The sequence below is a fragment of the Emys orbicularis genome, chromosome 8 (genome assembly GCF_028017835.1).
Source record: "Emys orbicularis isolate rEmyOrb1 chromosome 8, rEmyOrb1.hap1, whole genome shotgun sequence".
NCBI classification, from domain to species: domain Eukaryota; kingdom Metazoa; phylum Chordata; order Testudines; family Emydidae; genus Emys; species Emys orbicularis.
Genome location: NC_088690.1, coordinates 56,212,575 through 56,218,876, shown reverse-complemented (window position 1 = coordinate 56,218,876; position 6,302 = coordinate 56,212,575).

Below are 6,302 nucleotides of genomic sequence, written 5' to 3'. Positions count from 1 at the left end.
TACGCGGGGGTTAGGTTCTAAAGTCTGCGCGTAAGGCGAAAATCGCGTATAGTCAAAATTACCCTTGAAAATCCCTTAAATCGCCCATAAAGTACGGTATACTGTACATGGTTTTGTGTATACAACCCTGTACAGTAATATGTATAATGTGTACAGTATATAATAGAGTACATATGCAAAATATAATTTTACAGTACTGTATTTTTAATTACAGGGGGTAATTACAGGGGGTCGTCAGGGCTTGATGTCGATCCAGGAGACGGAGGTGATGGAGAGCTTGGGTGACGGATTGCGAGTCGTAGACGAAGTGGTTGGCTCTAGTTCAGCTCGAGAAGTTGATTGCGTAGGGTCATCTGGTTGTTTTTCCTTGAAAAACATGGTGATCGGCAACTGTCGCTGTTGTCTCTTGAGCTGCTCAAACATTTCTTGATACGGTCTCAATTTGTCTGTAATACTACATGTGATTTTGAGGCTTCGTTCCATTGAGGGATTGTATTCAGAAATTAAATCATTCAATTGTTTCGCTGCTTGGAACACTTCAGCAAATTTATGAAGATTCCAACTTGCTGGCTCTTCCTGTTCGTTGTCGTCATCTTCATCTTCTGTAGACGATTATATCAGTTCCTCTAACTCATCGTTAGTCAATGTTTCTCTATGGCTCTCAATTAATTCTTCAATTTCTTCCTCAAGGATGTCGACGAAGCCATCACCACCCACTTGCCTGGCCACCTGAACAATGCGTTTCATTTCTTTGTCAATGGTCGGGAAACCCTTAAAATCATTCACACATTCTTTCCATAGGTTTCGCCAACATGCATTGACTGTTTCAGGCTTGATTGCATCCATTGCCTGTTTAATATAAGTGATGCAATCCGCAATGTTGAAGGACTTCCAACACTCCATCACATTAAGATTGGGATCAGCATCCATAGCGCTATGTATCCGTGAGAACGTAAGCCTCATGTACGTGGCCTTGAAACAGTGCATATCACTTTGGTCTGGAGGATGGAGGTGGTATTGGGGGGTGTGTGGGGGAGAGAGACTACTTCAACGTTATGTGCAAACCGGAGTGCCTCAGGGTGGCCAGGAGCATTGTCTACGATCAGCAACACTTTAAAGTCAAGTCCTTTCTCTTCGAGGTACCTGTTGACCTCAGGAATGAAACACTTGTTTATTTAAAAAATAAATAATTTTTTATTATATGGAGATATACCTATCTCATAGAGCTGGAAGGGACCTTGAAAGGTCATTGAGTCCAGTCCCCTGCCTTCACAGCAGGACCAAGTACCGTCCCTGACAGATTTTTGCCCCAGATCCCTAAATGGCCCCCTCAAGGATTAAACTCACAACCCTGGGTTTAGCAGTCCAATGCTCAAACCACTGAGCTATCCCTCCCCCAGAAACATCATAAAATAAAATATTATTCCAGACAGTCTTCACTGAAACAATGACAAGGTTGACTATATTGCTCTCTAACAATATTTTAAAACACTTTACAAGTAATAGCTAGTAATTCTAGGAAATTCAGTTAAGGTTCCTATACTAACCTCAACTCTGCCCTCTTATCCCTAGCCATTCTCCTATAATTCAGATACTACTTTACCCTGATAATCTACACTTCTAGGTTGGGTCACTATCCCCACTTACATTCTGAAAATCTGTAAAATAGTTGCAGAGGCATTACATAAATGCAAAGTATTGTCTATTGACCAATGGACAACTTGCCACCCTACACATAGGTCAGAGATTCAGCCCTACTCCAGTTCTGACCTCCCATAGGTCAGACAAAATTTCTCACGCTTACCTTTCACATACAGTCTGACACACCATTCTCCGTATAAGGGCTAGAAAGAGCCTTGTACTTACCCTGTTCACCCTTAAGACAGTCCAGAGACCACCTTTAGTCTGTCTGTTCTGCACGTGGATTCGAGTGAACCCCATATACTTGGGTGGAGAGGAGAAGGGATGGACTTATGTTCCTCTTCCCATAGAATAAATGGGAGCAGGCATATATGTTTACCCTTCTTGGAGGTGGTCTTGCATATTGGGCACATTTTCATTGCCAGGTCTTGTTACGGAGTGTCACTTCACTATATGTCTGGAGAAGCATGGTATTGGAAGCAATAGGGGAGCAGATGAGGGGAAACTCTTTTGATACGAGAGTGGTGCTGGTAAGGGCGGTAGCTTGGAGTCTTGAATGCAGTAATGGTAATGTGCAATGGTAGTGGGATTGCTAGCTTCTTCCAGTCAATATTGTAAGTGGAGCTGTGTTGACAATGAGAGAAGGGGTCAGAGAGGACTCATGCAGGGATGAAGATTCCAGAAGTAGAACTCGGGCCAGGAGTTGAGGTTGGAGCCAAAGACTCTCTTCTAGCAAAACTTTCCAATGTTTTGTCAGTTATTTATCTTTACAGTGTAAAGGGCTAGAAACTTCAGGTGGAAGCATAGATTTGATGGAGTGGTGCTTTAGTTCTCTTGCTGAAGTTATAGCTGAAATTTTAACTGAAACCTCCTTGCATTCTAACTCAATAAAAATAGTCCTATGAGCTCTTATGTAGAACAAGTGATTTCTTTTAAATGAAATACACCTCTACCCCGATATAACACAACCTGATATAACACTAATTTGGATATAACGCTGTAAAGCAGTACTCCGGGCGGGAGCTGCGCACTTTGGCAGATCAAAGCAAGTTCGATAGAACGCAGTTTCACCTATAATGCGGTAAGATTTTTTTGGCTCCCGAGGACAGCGTTATATCGGGGTAGAGGTGTTTTTGAACAAACGTTAAAACTTTCTGAAAATTGTTAACAACACTTCCAAGTTTATATACTCAAAACTACTTGTTCAGTTAACCTCAAGCTTCCAAAAACTATTTGGGCAAGCAATTCATATGAGAATATATTATATTGTACTTGTTCAATTTATAAAATTCACCTATACATTAATACTTAGTTATGTCAAACTCCCTAAACCATTGCAAAACCTTAATCACACCCTAATGCCCATTTAGGCAAAAGCTGGAATAAATTGGTGAGTGGCACTGCTTCATGAAGGTCACTAAACTTAGGATGTGTTGAACTAGTGGGGGAAGCAAATTCCAGATACTTAGGCCTTCCACTGAGGATGCCCTGCCACCACTCCCCAGATATACAAATCTAGAAACTGTCAGCAAAAGCATTTTCCAGAGTAGGCAGGGAGAAATACTTTTGGAAAAAGTCTAAGTGAACTTAGAGGACTTCGCTTCAGAGCTGTCAAATAGACATTCATAAGCTCTTTATACAGAAAAGATACACTGAATTTCCCCAAGGGTCACCATCAATCTGACCAAAAGCTATCAGCTAAAAGGATGAAGTAGTGCTCAATTATCAGAAGAGACATGCCAACATGCTTGAAATTTTGTCAAATGTAGTATTTCTCTTCTGAGATCTGTATTGAGAACACCAATCTATTTCACACAAACCACTGAAGAGTTAAAAGCAGTAACTTTTGCTTACTACTGATGTAGGCCAGATTCCAGCCTAAAGATTCTGCTTTATGGTGCTGTATTTGTTCAGTGCTGTGCATATCCTTTGAATATCAAATTGATTGTAAGCTTTATGCCAACACTGGCACCAAAGAAACTGCTGCAGAATAAGAAAAAATAACTTGCTACAGCACGTGCTAAACTCATGAACCACATGTACAGTTGTTCAGTGCTCTGGCCTTCTCAAACTTATGTCTCTTTTCATTGCAACATTGTAAGCCAGGGTCTGTTTCCTACTAGAAAATGTAAATAGCAAATACTGTTTTCCAACCACAGCAGTGCATCATGTGAGAAGTTACATTTACACTGAGTCCAGGATCTTCTCCCTCCACATTCTTTATATCAACCCATTAGGGCAATCCTAATCACAGATGTGCTTCTGCACTTCCCCAGTTGCACCAGCAGACGCATACTAAAATCAGTTGGTGTTACAGCAGGGTTTCTTAAACTGGGGGCCCCAACTCAAAAGGGGGTTGCAAGAGTATTGTAGGGGGGTCGTGAGAGTGGCAGTTGCTGGCCAGGTGCCCGGCCCTGAAGGCTGCGCCGCCACAAGAAGCAGCGCAGAAGTAAGGGTGGCAAGGGAGGGGAGGAGTGTCACAGCCTGAAATATTTTTAAAGGGGATCCCAGTGAAAAAAAGTTTGAGAACCCCTGTGATGTTGGGTTGAAAGATACTTTCTGAGCCTCTTTCGAACATACTATTCTAAAAGTACTCTTAGCTTTTAATAATGTCCTAAATTTTCATGTAGTCTATTGCACAGGCTTCTGTGTATTTGGTGTCTTTTCTCTGCCTGTGTGGAGAAAAGAGGAGCATGTCTCTCTTGGTTAATATTCTGGCTAGAGGAGAATTTGCTGTATTAGCATTTTGTGGTTGTCTTGCTTACCTTTTTACTCAGAGATGTAATGTATTCATTAAAAGAAAATGATTTGGCATGTAGGTCTGAATTGCTTTTACCTGAAGATGTTAAGCTTCTGTCTGGATTAATTTTCAGTATTTAAATAAATAAGCTAATTGTTTATTATATTTATATCAGGATGTTTTCAGTTGTGACTTGACAGCTCAACTGGTGCTGCTCTGATGCCTCCTTCATGGTAGGAGGCAGGGTGAGAGGAGACCCACTCTGGGCATGACATAAAGTAAAGCTTTATTTTTCAAATGTTTACATACTCGGAAATAACTTTTTCCTGAACTTTTGAAGTAGCATTCATTGCTGCATTAGATCACAGATGGTCAAACTCAATATATAGGAGAAATGTGGACACTGATGAATGTGGCTTGATTTTTTTGTTTACGTTGACCATCATAAGCAATGCTTTTGTCAGTTGAGTAGCATCAAGACTGCTGGTTTGAAAGTTTGATCTTAAATAATAAAACTAAATTATACCATTTAATTACTTGGTTTCAGTTTGCCTACATGGGGAACTATACTAGTATACTGAGCAATGTAATTTTGTGGGCACTTTTAATCTGGAATAAGTGTCCACATGGGGAGTTGTACTGAAATAATTATACTGGTATAAGGGAAGTTTTCTGGCAGAACCGTAGTGCTATAATTATAGTGCTATAACTCCTTGTGTGTACACTTATTCTGGAGTAAGAGCACACATGCAGTTATACTGCTATAATTATACTAGTATAGTTCTGCCAGTAAATTTCTGTGTCGACAACCCCTTAGTTTCACAAGAGATGCAAGTTTGCAGCAAGTCACTTACTATTGGAAGTTATTACTATTGGTATATGATATGATTATGATTAACTCTGTGGGAGTAGAGAGAGATCTTGTAGACATTTTTCCAATCACTTGTGGCAGATTTCTAGCAGAAAGCTTTGTGAACATGTTGTTATTTGGAGCTTTCTTTGGAGTACCAGGCTACTTACCATGAGATTCTCTAGTAGGAGACGATGTGTAGACTTAAAGTATTCTGCAACATAGAAGCTTGTCTCCTGGAAACTCCTAATTGTATGAATGGACTGCATTAATAGCAGCAGTATTATCAGGAGACTGACTGCGTTTAAGAATGCTTTGTTTTTACAGTACCTTTCACATGAACTTGATGTTCTATAGACAGTTAAGCTGAGTATGTATTATAGCCATTTTATAGGTTGGTGTACTGAGGCATGGAGGTGAAGGAACTTTTCCCCAGGTTTAATAGTAAATGTTATATCTGAGACTAAAACCTCAGTCCTGTCCTCTAATCACTAGACATCCACAGTCTTAAGTAAGGGTTTTAAATGCTGTATTAATATTTACTTGCAGTAGCTGACCTTGTTTGAAGCCTGTTTGTTCACTATCCTGTGTTTCCCTGCAGGCTGTATCTTTAAGGCTGATCTGACATTGCTCCAGATGCTCAGTGGAGAGGGTAGGGTAATGTTATGACTTTCCTTGGCTACTGTCCTGTATGGATTGTGATAGGAATCTTGTTGAATGTTTCAACATTATTTTAGCCATATTATGGAATTTTTTTTAGTTTTAATTTGTACTGCAGCTTCCTGGTTAGACTATTACTGTAATAATCTCTCTTCAATGAACATTCAAACTTTTCTAATCTTGGGAAGGCACTTTGAGATCCTTAGTCAAAAGATGATGCGTATTACCCAAAAGGTGCACCATATGAGGCAGCAGCGTGATTTCTTTTGCAACAAAGGTAAACAACACAGTAGCAGTGTAATCCAGATTGGTATTTTGAAATCACGTTATTGTTTTTTTTTTTTTTTTTCACAACTTCTACCAATTTCAGCAACATGGATGCAAACCAAGGAGCTTGGAAAAGAGGAATAT